The sequence below is a fragment of the Erythrolamprus reginae genome, chromosome 1, assembly GCF_031021105.1.
Source record: "Erythrolamprus reginae isolate rEryReg1 chromosome 1, rEryReg1.hap1, whole genome shotgun sequence".
Taxonomy (NCBI): Eukaryota; Metazoa; Chordata; class Lepidosauria; order Squamata; family Dipsadidae; genus Erythrolamprus; species Erythrolamprus reginae.
The window spans coordinates 324,169,935-324,187,637 of NC_091950.1; the positions used below are offsets into that span (position 1 = coordinate 324,169,935).

At 40.3% G+C, this 17,703-nt stretch overlaps 1 protein-coding gene across 4 annotated transcripts in view; it reads left to right on the forward strand.

Annotated features, from left to right (window-relative positions):
- TIAM2 (TIAM Rac1 associated GEF 2) overlaps positions 1-17,703 on the forward strand; it is a 183,198-nt gene that overhangs the window by 45,768 nt on the left and 119,727 nt on the right. The window lies entirely within an intron of this gene.

Genomic DNA, 17,703 nt, shown 5'->3' on the forward strand with positions numbered 1-17,703 from the left:
CAAATGTTAAAGATATATCTAAACAGTTATTCAAAAAGTTGTGTGTATATGCCTATGCATGTACAGTGATCCCCCGGTTATTGCGTCCCCGACCATTGCGAACAGGGTAATTTGCGATTTTTCAACCCGGAAGTCAAAACACCATCTGCGCATGCGTGCCCTTTTTTCTATGGGCACGCATGCGTAGATGGCGCCCGGCAGATCAGCTGCTGGGCGGCTTCCCTGGGTCTTCCCCCTCTTGCTGGCGGGAGGGCGAGCAGCGGGCATCAGCAAGGAGTTTCTCCACCGCCCACGCAAACTCCTCGCTGCCGCCCGCCCTTCGCCCGCCCACGCCGTTCATTCTCGCCGCTTTCCAGCTGAGTCCTGAAGCGAATTCGCTTCAGGACTCAGCTCGAAAGCGGCGAGAGCCAGCGCGGACAAGCCGTTCGCTGGCGCTAGCTCTCGCCGCTTTCGAGCTGAGTCCTGAAGCGAATTCGCTTCAGGACTCAGCTCGAAAGTGGCGAGAGCGAGCGCGGACAAGCCGTTCGCTGGCGCTAGCTCTCGCCGCTTTCGAGCTGAGTCCTGAAGCGAATTCGCTTCAGGACTCAGCTCGAAAGCGGCAAGAGCGAGCGCGGACAAGCCGTTCGCTGGCGCTCGCTTTCGCTGCTTTCGAGCTGAGTCCTGAAGCAAATTCGCTTCAGGACTCAGCTCGAAAGCGGCGAGAGCGAGCGCGGACAAGCCGTTCGCTGGCGCTAGCTCTCGCCGCTTTCGAGCTGAGTCCTGAAGCAAATTCGCTTCAGGACTCAGCTCGAAAGCGGCGAGAGCGAGCACGGACAAGCCGTTCGCTGGTGCTAGCTCGCTTTCGAGCTGAGTCCTGAAGCGAATTCGCTTCAGGACTCAGCTCGAAAGCGGCGAGAGCGAGTGCGGACAAGCCGTTCGCTGGCGCTAGCTCTCGCTGCTTTCGAGCTGAGTCCTGAAGCGAATTCGCTTCAGGACTCAGCTCGAAAGCGGCGAGAGCGAGCGCCAGCGAACGGCTTGTCCGCCGCCTGCCTGCCCACTAGCGAGGAGCCGAAGATTGGGGGCGGCGCGGCTGTTTTAAAATGTCGCCGCCGGCATGAGGGGCTTGCCAGCACCCCCCGGACCCCCAACCCGGGTTTGGGGGGCTGCTAGGAAGCCCCCCATGCCGGCGGCGACGTTTTAAAACAGCCGCGCCGCCCCCAATCTTCGGCTCCTCGCTAGCGCTGCGGAAGTTAAAAACACCATCTGCACATGCGCAGATGGTGTTTTTACTTCCGCAGCACTACTTCGCGAAAACCCGCTCGTTGCGGGGGGTCCTGGAATGGAACCCTCGCAACGAGCGGGGGATCACTGTATATGTATGTGTATGGAATAGATCCCAGTGTGGTCTATAATACATTTGACAAGATTTTTTGCAATTCAAAAATGTACAGCAGCAGTTATATGTTTGTTTCTTTCCATTTTTGTTCCACTGTGAGGATCCGTCACCAAAGAGCAAACTGCCTTTGTGTAATCTGCTACATGTATAAAAGTAGGTGTGGGCAAATGCAGTTTCTGAACTGATGACGATGCATTGTACATAGGGTTACCATGACTACTGTTGTAAAAGATATAAATAGTGTGGTTGGAACTTCTTCATTTTCCTTAAGGCGCCTTTCACACTTGAACCTATGCCAATTAGTGCTACATCTGGGAGGGACTGAGCCATTTAAATACGGTCATGGTCGGATGGAGAAGTAAAAGAAACTTTGCAATGTTTCTGTGGGAATTGTAAGTTGGGAAAGGGGTTTTCTATTGGTGCCTTGTATCTAGAAGTCTGGCTTCCTGTCAGCAAGAAGGACCCCCTCCCCACCTTCACAGCTGATCAGAGTCTTAATGTCCCCCTCCCCTTCACTGTGAAAAGGAATAGCCCTGAAAGAAGAACAAGGAAGGGTAGTGCTACTAGTTATTGGCTCTTTTAGTCCTTTCTCTGTTGACTAGTTGGAGGGTGGGGAATGAATGTGTGCTGTGAGCTGTTTATTGATAAAATATGTTGGGGAAGTTGAAACTAAGTTAGAAGGTAGAGTCCTTGATGCTGTCTAAGAAGTTGACTTATTCCTTTAATTAAACTTCTGCAAGCAAACGACTAAACTCTGAGAGCACCAAGAACTCTACAGTTCAGCCCTGAGCTACTGATAAGTCTCTTCTGCTGAACATTGAAAAGCTTGTGGAAAGATTAAAAGTATTTTTTGATAGATACAGAATAAATTCTGGCACTAATTTTATAGGAAGCATCTTCACAAAGCAATGGGAATACTTATTTTAAAAGGAACCATGAAACATAGAAATGAATTAGTTAGATTCTTTGTTCCTATAATATTGTAAATAAAAAAAAGGGGGGGGGGGAGTCTAAGGCTGACCCAGCACAAAAAAAGCAATTTCAATCAATCAGTTAAGTTGGGAGGCAGATAATCAGTGGCTTGTGCTAATCAGGCTCTGCTGCTGTTTTCTGCAAGGAGGTAAATTGCCGAAAGAAGGTGAATTGCTCTTTGGGGGTGGCTGGACGGGGCTACATTTGGTGCATAAGAAGCACCCAAGTTTTTACCCTCTTTTAAGGGGTAAAAAGGTGTCTTATACTCTGAAAAATACGATATGATATCAGTTGCATTATTAAGCACTAATAAAGGGCACTGATCCATAGGGGGGAACCATCTTTATTATCTTTGCAACTCAAAAACATGGTTGTAAGAAATAATTTACTTAAGACAAAACCAACAATTTATTTCCTATCAAGAGTAATGATATAACCTGAAATAATTCCCTTCTCACTTACATTTTGTGGTGATACACTGAACTTCAAAGATTGTACCAAAATGATGTAGATTAAGCACAGGAGGTTGAATTTCTGACCATAGTTGATAGAATGAAAGTTATTTTAAAATTAAAGGGCAGGCACTGCCGTTTCTTTGAAGCCGAGATTAGGAAAAGCTCTGAGTGTCTTAATTTTTAGCATTCATTATTTTTACATGTGTTTGACCATTTAGCCTTTTGGCTCATTTGCATATAACTGGATAAACTTGTAGTCTCCAGAAATCTTGTAATAGTGTTTTACTAATATCTAATGTGTCATAAAGTAGCAAGTCAGAACCATTTGGTACCAATACTAACTTTAATTATCAGAATGGACAGAAAGGAGAGGCAGAGCATCTTTGGTGCCCCCTGTTTACAGTTTAGTAAGAAATACTGTCACTGAGGCAAAGGTTGTTGGGAATTCTGTAATGAGTTCCACTGAGATTTCTTTAAGCATTCCAGGTCATTCAATAGTTTTCTGGCTCAAGCTTATTACCAAGCTCTTCCCTTTTAAGAAAAATGCAGATAAGGTAAGCTTAGTTTACCCTTGAAACTAAGGTTTAGTTAGACATGTTTATTATATTAGTATAATATAATAATATAGATCTTTCTATACTGATTAATATAGAAAATAAATGCTGTCAGCAGCATTTGCCGTGCTTACTTTTAATAAAGCCACCTTATAGTGCAGACTTTGTTGATCAGGCATCTTAAAGAGATAAGAGTGGCAACTTCCAAGCCTTCCCCTTTGATTGGGGAGAATGGAAATTGTAGCTCAATACTCTTGAAAGGCATCTGTTCTGGGTCCTATTCTTTTTAATATGTTTGTAAGTGACATAGGGGAAGATTTGGTAGGGAAAGTTTGCCTATTTGCCGATGACTCTAAAGTGTGCAATAGGGTTGATATTCTTGGAGGCGTCTGTAGGTAGCTTTACTAGATAAGTGGTCAAAGCAATTTAATGTTTAATGTTTCCAAATGTAAAATAATGCACATGGGGAAAAGGAATCCTCAGTATTGGCAGTTCTGTGTTAGCAAAAACTTCAGAAGAGAAGGATTTAGGGGTAGTGATTTCTGACAGTCTCAAAATGGGTGAACAGTGTGGTCATGCGGTAGGGAAAGCAAGTAGAATGCTTGGCTGCATAGCTAGAGGTATAACAAGTAGGAAGAGGGAGATTGTGATCCCGCTGTATAGAGCGCTGGTGATACCAAATTTGGAATACTGTGTTCAGTTTTGAAGACCTCACATACAAAAAGATATTGATAAACTTGAACGGGTCCAAAGATGGGCTACAAAAATGTTGGAAGGTCTTAAGCATAAAACTTATCAGGAAAGATTTATGAACTCAATCTGTATAGTTTGGAGGATAGAAGGAAAAGGGGGGACATGATCGAAACATTTAAATATGTTAAAGGGTTAAATACGTTTCAGGAGGGAAGTGTTTTTAATAGGAAAATGAACACATGAAGACACAATCTGAGGTTAGTTGGGGGAAAGATCAGAAGCAACATGAGAAAATATTATTTTACTGAAAGAGTAGTAGATGCTTGGAACAAACTTCCAGCAGACGTGTTTGGTAACTGAATTTAAACATGCCTGGGATGAACATATATCCATCCTAAGATAAAATACAGGAAATAGTATAAGGGCAGACTGGATGGACCATGAGGTCTTTTTCTGCCATCAGTCTTCTATATTTCTATGTTTCTATTGCATCTTGAATTCACTCATGCATCTAGTGGAGTCCTCCAGTGGAAGAAGACGGCAACACCTTCTTTCCAAGCTATGATAAGCAGCTGTCAGTTATTGTGATGGCATCCTTCAGGTGCACATACTCCTCACTTTCAGGGGTTTTTTTTGTTTCTACAAATCCAATTGAGTCTTTCACTTTCAATTTTTGCATAAATATCAATGAGAAATTGATTGAGAAGTTTGTGGAACAGCAGTGGAATGCGGTTCCAGTGGCGGCCATGTACCGCGTAGCCTAGCTCCAGTGGCAATGCCAGGCGTGCATGTGCCATCGGCGCTTCCCCTGACCTATGGCTGCCTTGCCCCACTGCAAGCACTGCCTTCCCTGACTATTCGCCTCTTGTGCTGGCTCCGCCCACCTGGATATGAGCAAACAAGTAAGTGTCTGCTGGCCGCTGCCATTTGCCCCCCACCGCCCGCTTGCCGCCATTCGCCTCGCTCACCTCTTGCTCGCCTCTCGGCAATGCGGGTGGTGGTGGGGCAAACGGCAGCCGGCAGCGGCGAGTGGGCACTTACTTGTTTGCCCATTTCTGGGTTTTTCGCTTCTGCGCATGCGCAGAAGTGAAAAACCCCAGAAATTGTGCTTGTGCATGCACGCATGAGAGGGGGGGAAGCTGGGGCATGCTCCCGGCCCGTTCTGATAGGGCCAGGAATGGTAGCCCACTCCTGCCTGTGGTAGACCTTCCCCTGGTATAAAATTTCCTTCTTTCACCTCACTGGCTCCAAAACACATCTTTTGGGAAACATCTGTTGTACCTTCCAAACAGCAGAAAGAAAGTGCTTTGCCATTGAATGCTGGTGGATGAGAAGGCTGTGTAATGTTCAGGGTAGGGCTGAAAGGGAGGGAGGTGCACTTTGCCACCATTGCAACACATCCCGGGACTTTCTTTGTTTCTTTGTTTCTTTCTTTCTTTCTTTCTTTCTTTCTTTGTTTGTTTCTTTCTTTCTTTGTTTCTTTCTTTCTTTCTTTCTTTCTCTCCCTCCCTCCCTCCCCCCCTTCCTTTCTTTCTGCATGAGGCTTCCAGTTTAGAGCATGGCACCAGGCACAGGGTAACAGGGGTCCGAGATCAACAACCTTGTCCTTGGAGTAATCAATCTGAGGTTCATATTTAAAACCAGACAAACACTTATTAGTCCAAGGCATTGATGTAATTTGTGACTGATTAATAGCAATAACAATAGCATTTAGACTTATATACCGCTTCATAGTGCTTTTACATCCTTTAACCTTATATTGTCTACAGTTGACCTCTCCCTGTTTCTAAAAGGTCTGTAAGGGGTGTGCATAAGTGCACCATTGTGCCTACCCTCCCTGTCCTACTGTCCTATTGTCTTTTTTTATCATTACTTTTTACTTCTGTTTATACAAACTACTGTCCTATACATGTTTGACAAACAAACAAACAAATAAATCTTGGTCCTCATTTTACCCACCTTGGAAGGATGGAAGGCTGAGTCAACCTTTAGGTGGCTATTAGATGTATACTTTTTTACAGCCTGTGTACTGATTTGCGGCTGAGTTTGATGATACTTGTGTACAGTTTCTCTTATTTGTGTTTTCTTAATCGCATCTGTAAATCTTTTTCTGTGTTTTTTGCCTCTTTCCCCATTAATTGGTGTTATAGTAGAAGGACAAATTTATCTGAACTGAGGAGAAAAATAAGGGGGAAAATTGTCTCTGCCTACCAGCATCCATTGGTATTCATCTGGGTAGCATCCAGTCAGAATATGTAACAAACATCAGAGCTTGTTAATAATAAAATAAGATATACTCATGCTGCAATGATCATTTCATAACATAAATGGCAATTTTTAAGTTTGTACGCTTTACGGTTCTGGAGATTTCATGATTAATACGGTATGTGAGTGGTTTTCGCTTTTATATATATAAATAACAAAAGCTTCATGAAAACAAATCAATTCTCACTTCTGCTGGGAAAGGTGGAAGAAAGATCTAAAAGACCAGGTTGCTCATCCTGGAGGAAGTCTTATACAGTATGTGTGTTAACTTAACAGTTGTATCATGGAGCATAGAATTTTTCTGGGGTGATTTTATAGTTTACTTTTTAAAAAGTTATATTTTATATGCATTTGATTAAAGCTAGATACATAGATGCCTATGTAAGGGGTTCTTCTATTGTACTTTGCTTCTTTCCTCCTTTTTTGAGATAGAAGAAATTTCTCACCTCTTTAGCTCACATGATTAAAAGGGACCACATGGTGATCTTCTCCTCTAATTAACATGATGTGCTGCAAAGGAGTAAAAGAACAGCCGTATGCTACAGTTCTCATTCTCCTCCCAACATGTCTTTTGAGATTTGCTAAACAAATCAAGCCATTAAGCACTTGTCAATTCAAACAAAAGCAACTCTACCGAGCAAAATGATTGAGAGTCATTAAATGCCTTGGCAGATGTTGAACTTGTCTGTGCCATTAATTTTGTCTTGAGCAGCTTTTCTGGTGGTAGCCAACAAATTCCAGTACATTGGTCAACTTATACTGAGCATAAATCCAAACAGAACATATTTTGGGTTTCTTTTAATTTGATTGGCATTTTGTTTTACTTTATTTCAATGTGTGTGTGTGTACACACAAATGTATTGTGCTTGTAAAAGTTTGCCATCACACAGCTTACATTTTTTGTGTTACTATTTAAAATAACCTAGGACTTTGTACTTCATCAAAACAGTAATAGTAAAAATAGTAAAAATAAACAAATCCAAAAGCAGTGTGAATGAGGTAGCAGATTTATATATTGTCATCAATAAATATAAATAAAAAAACCTTTTTTTTAAAAAGTGCTCTCCTGAGTAACATTTAGTGCTGAATCGTTGTGTAGCTTGTCCACATTTTGCTTAGTATAATCTGTGGGATAGTGTGATTAGTATAATTTGTGAAATAAATTAATGTAAGTATTATGGATGCTTTATATATTTTGTTTTTGGTGCCGTTTATTGAACAATCAGTGGAATGTTAACTCATTTCACAAATTATACTAATCACTAATTTAGCAGTTTGAAGACAGGTGTTTCATTCATGCTTGTGTATATTCTGAAGCAGTTTTAAAAGATTCTTTGCACAGCCTTGTTATGATAGCTCTAGATTTCTAATTGGGCAAGTAACTTTGGTAACTGTTGCAAGGAATTCCTGATACTGAAATAGGTACACTTTGAAAACATTGAGGTTGAAGTACTGTACTAGCAACAACTCTAATAATGTAAAATGTCTTTCCTTTTCGTGCTATAGATTCTTCCCAGGAGCAGGTGATAATTTCTGGTCTTGGTTATAGTCTAAAACAATAGCCTTTACTATTAATGTTTAACATTGCTAGCTAAAGAAAAAGGCAACAGTGTGACATTTGACTGTGTCTAATCTTATTTAACATGTTCACACATTGTGCTAATCAAAATGTGGCTCATTAGTGGCCTAGTGGAATGTGTAACCCAGCCACTATGGTTAGTAAATTATAGTTTGTGGGTTAGTGTTTTGTGGAATCTAGGCAATTGTGATTTAGTAAACTACAGTCCAGCAATTCATACCTTAATGCAATGTATGAACCATTGAAAGATAAAATTATTCCTTATGGTTTTTTAAGCCTTCCTGGCTAAAACATTTTACTATATTTTACAGAGTTGCTTGTTTATTTAGGTGCTCTACATTAAAAGAAAGAATGTCAAGAATTAAGCATAACTAATTAATCTGGAAAAAGGGAAAAAAGCACCAAAGATCTACCATTCCAGCAAGCTGGGCTTATATTCCATGAGGTTTTTTAGTAGCTTCCCTATGGCACTTTGGTGGTAATTCAGGAATGTAGGGCCAAACAACAGCCCAGTCATACAGTATTCCCTGATGGCTGAAAGGAATTATGGCAAGCTGTCCAGGCTAATCATTTCAAGCAGCACTTGGAAAACCACTTTCTGGGTAAATTTGCATCACCCTAGTCCACCAATGGAAAGAATTGAACATGAAGAGGGTGTGTACTTGTAGACAAAAATATACGCAGCATAGCACAGGATCTGTTTTTAGCCCATAACGGTTCAACCTTTTGGAGTCCTAGACACAGTTTCCTGGCGTACTACAAGTAAGAAAGAAGGAAACAGAAAAATCTCAGCATATACGTGTGCTTAAACAATTTTGTGACATGCTTGGAGAACTCTTGAATGGAGGTACCTGCAGAAAGTAAGTTTGAACCATGGGCATTGAGGAATGGATGCTTGCAGGAAACAGTCTACTCAATTAATGAAAAATTGGGAAAGGGACTCTGGCATTGCACTGTTTAAAACTCTTGGCTGTGAGGTTTTGCTTTCTTTTTCCTGAGATGTATTCCTCTTATCAGCTCCTTTTCTGAACTTGCTTGTTGTAGCGCTTTTCTTTTTGAGGGGGGAACTGCTGAATTAGCTACTTTGCAAATTGTCTTGCCATTTGAACACTGAAAGAATTATTTTCTTATAGGGAAAGATTCCTGTGGTAGGACATTTATCCTGCCTGTAATACTACACACACTATGACTAATGCATAAATAACTCTTTTTCTTCCTTGGAGTTTTGTCTCTTCTGCCTTGTAATTTACAATGGAAAAAACACTATGCTTCATCATTGGAAAATTTACTTTCTTATTATCGAATGTTATTTATTAATTGGTTTAAAAATAAAGGAAGTAGCTTAATGTAACATTGAACCACATAATCTCTTAAAAACAAAACAAAGGTGCTTTCTTTTGCTTCTCCTTCAAAAGGATGAAGCTTTAAAATATTTACTAGTTTTCTAAATGGAATGTTATCTCTAAAAGTGCAAAATACATTTAATGATATAGTTCTTGTTTCAAATTATTTTAAGGTTATATTTTCTCCTTTTGAATATGGACTCATGGATTCTTTTTCTTTAATGTGTGTTTCTTGAAGGCATATAATTTCTGCTTTTTGATTAACCAATTTCGTGAATATTTTTTCCTTTTCCATGCATTATTTAATCCTTTCACATTTATTGATATCAATTTGATTTCTTAATGCATTTCTCTAACTCCTCATGGGTATTTAGTTTTTGTGGCTCTCCGTGTTCTAGTCTAATTCCTTCTATCTGTTTGGGGGGTTCTTTAGGTTCTTTCCTTCTGGTGGTAACATTGGTGGTGCAGGAGGAGAAGGACCATCTCCATCCTTTGAATCTGCTTTATTTTGCATCTGGAGACCTTTTGGGGTACAGATAGTTTGGAGGGCTTGGTGGAAAAGAAGAGCATCCTGTGTCTTAGTGGTCTTAGTGCTTTGTATATTGGAGAAGTTGTATAGTTTTTTTTAAAAAGGGGGAGATCAATATAATAAATTATGAGTGACTTATGTCACAGTAGAGGCTTTTCTCATTTGTGCAGAAAAAAGTAGAATTTTATCTATTTGGGGTGTGTAAGATAGTATCATTATTTCTTAGAAATGCTGGGGTCGACAACTTTGACAACTTTAAGACTTATGGACTTCAACTCCCAGAGTTCCTCAGCCAGCTTTTACTGTCTTTAGTACAGTACTTGCTATATATTGCTTTAATTCAAAATCAAAAGAATGAGGTATGTTTCACATTTGTTATAAGAAATTGGACCTTTTATCCAGCCACTATATGACTGACTGTTGACCCCACATCACATTATATGACATAATTGTGGGGTTGTTTTGCTTTTTGTTGAGATTTGTGTATTTTTAACTTTTGAGCTATTGATGTTCTGCAAGCTTTAATTTGTGTTAGTATGTTAATCTAATTTTGCAACGCAACAAGTTATTTGTTTTGGGTCAGCCAGTGCAGTTGCTAAGAGCTAGTCAGGCAATTCTACACTTGCTCTCGTGGCTTGACCACAAACAAAATGTTATACTTTTGGTATATCATTTCCATAATCTCATCTTTAGTATACAAACTGAGTTGGTGCCCAGAGAGAGACATTGGAACAGCTGATGCTGTCTACCTAACCACACTGTCTCGTTAGTGTGTCTCCAGAAAATAATTTCCAGGCTGATTAATAGTAAAATATTTTCCCCATGCTTTTATGCTAACTTAAATCTAATCATTACATTTTAATGTATGTTATGGCCGCTGTTGGTTGCTGTGAGCATAAATTTAGAAATTAATTAGCATGATTTAATTGACATAGATTAAAAAATGAATAGTACATTCTAAAGCAAAGAATGGTTAAGTGCAGCTGTTTCTGTGGTAGAAGTGAATTGTTTACTTTTAAAACTGTTTCTTGATTAGTGAAACAAAATTTGGATGCGTTGAAATGTGCACATTTGGCATGGCCCTCAGGCAAAATAAGTGGGGACTTCTTGCTTCCAAAGATACAAGAAAGGAATTGAAAATGAAATGATGATATAAAAATGGTGATTTGTTGAATGGTGTGTTTGTGTGTGTGCACATGCGTGCCATTATAAAGTATTCTTGACTGAAAAGTATACTAAGATCTTTAAGAAATCAGGGTAGAATCTTTACATTTGCTTCTTTTATTAAACTTCTTTCCTTCTCCATTCTTCATCCCTTTGGGTCTATTTCTGTAGTCTACTCCTGCAATAATTGAACATTAAAACATTTTTTTTCTTTGAAGATTTTGCCTTTGCACATCTGGTAGTACTTTTCATTTTGTTGTTCTCTTTTAATAAGATTGTTGCTCTCTTTTAATAAGGTTCATTCATATGATGCCAAAGTCACTAAACATTCTCCACATTTACTTTCATGTTATTGATAATGGTTTGAGGGTTTTTTCCCTTCCCTGAAATAATTGAGGGGGGTAGGTTTTCTCTTATTTTCACTATTAAGTATAGCATAATTTATTAGAAAGAAACAACAACAACAAAAAAGAGAGAAGCAGATGGTTTCAGACCTGGGATTTATAAAGCATGCCTTGAAATATTAGTAGTTGTTTGGGATGGGCAGTTGGCCTGGTGAATTTAACTTTCTTAACACTGAAACAGCTTCCTTTCTTTTTTTAATCTTTGCAGTTGCCTCTTTGTTTTGCTTCATTTCCATTTATTTGTTTCCCCTTTTTCTTCCATTGCTTGTACAGATTCTTTCTTCCTGTATTTCATCTGATCCAATTTGGTCCTCATTATATATATTTTTCCTTGAACAGGTACCCTTCCCTTTATTCCACCACCGTCGTACTTGGAAACAAGTAAAAAACAATATAAATTGAAAGATACAAGCACATGGTTATAGTAATAAGTGGGAAGAGATAGATACTAATAAGGAAGAGAAGAATAATAGTAATACAGTCTTAGTAAATTATTTCAGTGTTGTGGGGATTAGTTATTAAGCAGAGTGATGGCATTCTGGGAAAAAAACTCATTGTGTCAAATTGTTCCGTTGTGCAGTGCTCTATAGTGTCGTTCTGAGGTAGAAGTTGAAACAATTCATGTCCAGGATCTGAGGGGTCAGGAAATATTTTCACGGCCCTCTTTTTGACACTTTTTGACAGGACCTCAGTGGAAGGCAGGTTGGTAGCAATTGTTTCTTTTGCAGTTCTAATTATCCGTTGAAGTCTATGTTTGTCTTGTTTGGTTGCAGAGCCAAACAGGTTATGGAGTTGCAGATGATATCCCATCTCTTTTGGAAAATTGTTCTACCTGAAGTCAGATCAGTACTTATCCTGCCAGCATTTAGAAAATCTACTGATGGATTTGCATTGGAATCAGTAGTGATTCTTAGCAATCATACTGATAGATTTCTTATGATGAGCTATCCTTAACTTTATCTTTCTGATTTCCCAGAGGCATATCTATTGCACTGAATTGAGTCCATCTACCTTGCTGCTGCTTTCTTCTTCTCTTCGCTTCCTCCTTTCCCATCAGTGGAGGCTAGAGTAAGATAAGTTGAACCTGGTCTGTTGTGCCTTGAGTGAGAACTGTGGGCTGATTTGTCCGATGATCCATTTAGAATAGAATAGGATAACAGAGTTGAAAGGGACCTTGGAGGTCCTCTAGTCCAACCTCCTGCTTAGGCAGGAAACTCTCCATCACTTTAGACAAGTGATTATCTGCTTAAAAACTTACAGTGTTGGAACATTCACAACTTCTGGAGGCAAGCTGTTCCATGGATTAATTGTCCTAACTGTCAGGAAATGTCTCCTTAGTTCTAAGTTGCTTCTCTTCTTGATTAGTTTCCACCCATTGATTCTTGTTCTACTCTCAGGAGCCTTGGAGAATAGGTTGACCCTTTCTTCTTTGTGGCAACCCCTGAGATATTGGAACACTGCTATCATGTCTCCCGTATTCCTTCTTTTAATTAAACTAGACATATTTTGTTCTTATTTATTTATTTATTTATTATTTGGATTTGTATGCCGCCCCTCTCCGAAGACTCGGGGCGGCTCACAACAAGTGAAAAACAATCCAATACAATCCAATTAATTAAAATATTATAAATTTAAGAAATCCCCTATACTAACATACACACATACAGGCATACCATATATAACTTCAACGTGCCCAGGGGGAGATGTTTAGTTTCCCCATGCCTGACGGCAAAGGTGGGTTTTGAGGAGTTTACGGAAGGCAGGAAGAGTAGGGGCAGTTCTGATCTCCGGGGGGAGTTGGTTCCAGAGGGCCGGTGCCGCCACAGAGAAGGCTCTCCCCCTGGGGCCCGCCAACCGGCATTGTTTAGTTGACGGGACCCGGAGGAGGCCCACTCTGTGGGACTGAATCGGTCGCTGGGATTCGTGCGGCAGAAGGCGGTCTCGGAGATATTCTGGTCCAGTGCCATGAAGGGCTTTAAAGGTCATAACCAACACTTTGAATTGTGACCGGAAACTGATCGGCAGCCAATGCAGACTGCGGAGTGATGGTGAAACATGGGCATACCTGGGTAAGCCCATGACTGCTCTCGCAGCTGCATTCTGCACGATCTGAAGTTTCCGAACACTTTTCAAAGGTAGCCCCATGTAGAGAGCATTACAGTAGTCGAACCTCGAGGTGATGAGGGCATGAGTGACTGTGAGTAATGAGTCCCGGTCCAGATAGGGCCGCAACTGGTGCACCAGGCGAACCTGGGCAAACGCCCCCCTCGCCACAGCTGATAGGTGGTAATGTGAGCTGTGGATCGAGGAGGACGCCCAAGTTGCGGACCCTCTCTGAGGGGGTCAATGATTCCCCCCCCAGGGTAATGGACGGACCAATGGGATTGTCCTTGGGAGGCAAAACCCACAGCCACTCCGTCTTATCCGGGTTGAGCTTGAGTCTGTTGACACCCATCCAGGCCCCAACAGCCTCCAGGCACCGGCACATCACTTCCACCGCTTCGTTGACTGGGCATGGGGTGGAGATGTAAAGCTGGGTATCATCGGCATATTGATGATACCTCACCCCATGTCCTTGGATGATCTCACCCAGCGGTTTCATGTAGATGTTAAATAGCAAGGGGGAGAGGACCGACCCCTGGGGTACTCCACAAGGGAGAGACCTCGGAGTCGACCTCTGACCCCCCACTAACACCGACTGCGACCGGCCAGAGAGGTAGGAGGAGAACCACTGAAGCACAGTGCCTCCCACCCCCAACCCCTCCAACCGGTGCAGAAGGATACCATGGTCGATGGTATCGAAAGATGGTATCGATGGTATCTTGCAACCGTTCTTCATATGTTTTAGCCTCCAGTCCCCTAATCAGCTTTATTGCTCTTCTCTGTATTCTTTCTAGAGTCTCAACATACTTTTGGCAATGTGGTGACCAAAGCTGAATGTAGTATTCCAAGCGTGGCCTTACCCCAAGGCATTATAAAGTAGTATTAACACTTCATTTGTTTGCTTTCTTGGTGGTCTACAGTATTCTCAACACCAGAATAGAAAAGCATAAATATTTTTCCTGTTCTGCTTCTTCAAAGCCCAACATTCCCTTCTACAGAGTAGTTTGCTTTTGCCTTCTTCCTAGAACTGAGAGTACAAAATTTGACCCACGTCACTCAGCTGGCTTCATGTTTAAGCCAAGACTAAAACTTACAATTTCCCAGTTTCTAGCTTGCTTTCTTGACCATTAAACTGTCTCTTGTCATCAGCTTAGCATAGTTATTGATATTTATTTATCCAGTTTCTAAATTATGTAGCTATTTCAGAAAATCCTTTGGAAATTGATAAAATGGTTTCTATCATTCTGCAATAGATTGCTTCTTATTGAGAAAATTATTCTTTTCTATTATGATGATGAATTTAAAGATGGCTTTGTTGTGGTCCATCCGCATCCCGTGCAGCTGGTTACAGATCTCGAGGATTGAGAGACGCTTGTGGCGTGGTACCCTAGGCCTGTATACCCGAGTCTGATAGTGAGGATATCAGAGAGGATGTGGTGTCAGAGGCTGAAAGCCAACCAGGGCCTTCTGCACCTCCCAAGGTGCATATGAGTGACTTGGGAGAAGAGGAGGAGCCTCTTCTTGATGCTAGGGAGTGCCGGGCTGCCAGAAAGCAGGAGTGGCTAAGAGTGAATAGATCTGTAGAACAATTGGCCCTGCCCTTAGACTATTTAAGGCTTAGCCACATGATGCTTCAGTGCGATAAATAAATAGTAAAATAAGTCAACTTTCGTTATGTTCCAGTTGTATGTTCGGACTTCTCTCTTTGGATGATATTGTTTCAATGATGAATTACAAACTGGCAAATTGGACTAATTATTTATTACTTAGATTTATTACTTAGATTTGTATGCCGCCCCTCTCCGAAGACTCGGAGCTTACCTCCGGGCTTCCTGCCAACTCAAGAGTGAGTCTGTGAAGAGATCGGTGTGATCAAAGACATGATCTGTTTTGGTTTCTATTTGAACTCTGGCCCATTGTGGGAACTCTTAATTAGCAGTTGGCACTGAAAAGACTTATTTCCTGATTTTTGCTGAACCTTTAAATCCAAACCACACTGCTCCTCAAATGTTAGAAATGCTTAAATCTTGTAAAATCAATTTGTGAGGACCTATTTTCTGGGGGTCTTGTCGCTGGAACAGAACAGGTTTTTGCTACTATTGTTTTGGATTATATCATAATATATTGTTTTAATTTTCCTTAATTCTTTTCTGGATTAGCAAAATGAATTTCTTGTAAGAATTGGGTACACTGAAAGAAAAAACCTGAGACTACACAATTAACTTTGTCTTGAAATGATATCTGATCCCAGAAGAACCATGATGAATGTTAATCATAGTTTAATTTAAGAAAATCAGCTTCAGACATAATTTATGAAGCTGTCATCTCAGCTAAAATAAAACAATTAATCTGAAAATTATTTACCAAACTGTGGCTAACTTTCAGCCCTCCTGGAAAGAAATATCTGAATAACAAAATGATAATAAAATATATGCAAATGGTAAATATATGCAAATGGGCTAAATGACTGGGGGAGGAGGCCAAAGAAGGTTTTTTTTTGGAGGGGGGGACTTTCTGAAATCCCAACAGTCCTGATTAGTGAACTAAATAGATTAATTATCTGTCTCAGTCCAGGACAGCTTCCTGAATTCTATTTGGATGCTTCTTATTCAAGCACATGCAGCCTCATTATAAACTTAATCTGTTTCCTATGAAGAATACTGGAGAGCTCTTCGAAGTTGGCAAGCTGTAAATTTGCTTAGAAAGTTGCCGTTTGTGATCAGAAAAGAGTTGCTCCCTGGCGGCACTTTTCACACATGCAGTGGTTGTCATCTTAACTGTTCATTGTGCCTTTTGTCAGCTCACTTTGCATACCTGCCTTTGATAGATGTACTGTATTCATTAACCTTCTTCCTTGTATGAGGGCACAATGGAAGTTGTATCACTGGCTCAAGTCTGAAAAATTGTTGCTACTTTGTCAAACTTTTTAACAGCAGCTTGCTTGCTGCCCGCTCGGCTAAAAAGGATTACACAGTGAGTGCACAACCATAGTGGGGGCCAGATGGCCTTTCACTGATTCTTTAGACAAATTGGGTTTCAAGTCATCTTATGAATACAAATAGATTTCTGAAAGCATCCTTGTGAATGTGCTTCATGCTTCTGGTACCCAGACTCTGAATATAAATGCCTTGATTGAGAATTATGTTCTGTTGCATTGTTCATTAGTACCCTAGTGATTTACTTTTACTCACCACCAAACAGCTTGCAAAATGTGTGAGTTTTTCCCCTTCAAATCCTTTATATTGTTTTTCTTCTACCTTAGCATGAGCTGTACATGTTCCCCTGAATTGATATCAATGATACGTCAATGGAGCGATTAGTACTTATAAGAAAAAGAAAAGCATAATACTTGTGAAATTTAATTTAAATTAATTAAATTTATTGTATTTCTATGCCACTCAACTCCCAAAGGACTCTGGGTGGCTTACAACAGGATCAAAAACATCATAAAATATTAAAAAACAGTTTAAATATTACATAATGATATGTATTTATGCAATTTTTAAACTGTTTTTAATCTATTATGACGTTTTAAAATGTATTTTCTATATCCTGTTGTAAGCCACCCAGAGTTCTTTGGGAATTGGGCAGCATAAAAATATGGCCCCAGGCCTGCCGGAAAATCCGGGTTTTCAATGCTTTCCAGAAGGCCAAAAGAGTGGGGACAGTCTGGATCTCAGGGGGTAGTTAGTTCCAGAGAGGCGGGGCAGTCACAGAGAAGGCCCTTCCCCGTGGGCCTGCCAGCCAATACTGTTTAGTTGACAGGACCAACTCTGTGGGATTTTATTGGTCACTGGGAACTATGAGGTAGAAGGTGGTTTTGAACATAAAATAAAGCAAAAAAATATTATAAAGTATGTTTTGTAGTAAAAATGTCCTTGAATTTCTGTGCATAGATACACATGTTTTAATATAAAAATCATTTTCACTTGTGAAGTGCCTTCCTGCTAGGTATATCTTTTTGCCAGTTTTGAAATACAAGTTTGTAGTGAACGTGAATCCTAATCTGTAGGTTAACTGAGACAAAGATTTGAATAATTAATAGAGATATTTTTATAGTTTAAAAATGGGACTGCTTCATTTAATACGTTTTGAGAGCATGCAGTTGTATTCAGTTGTACAGCAGGTACAAGGTAAATATTTTACAGCACTTTGAATTTTATAAAAGTCGGTCAACTCGCACAACTGATAGAGAAATATTTCAACAAAAAAATTTAAATCCTTTTGAAATCTAATTCTCCTGCAAGGGTGTGTGAAATGGATTTCT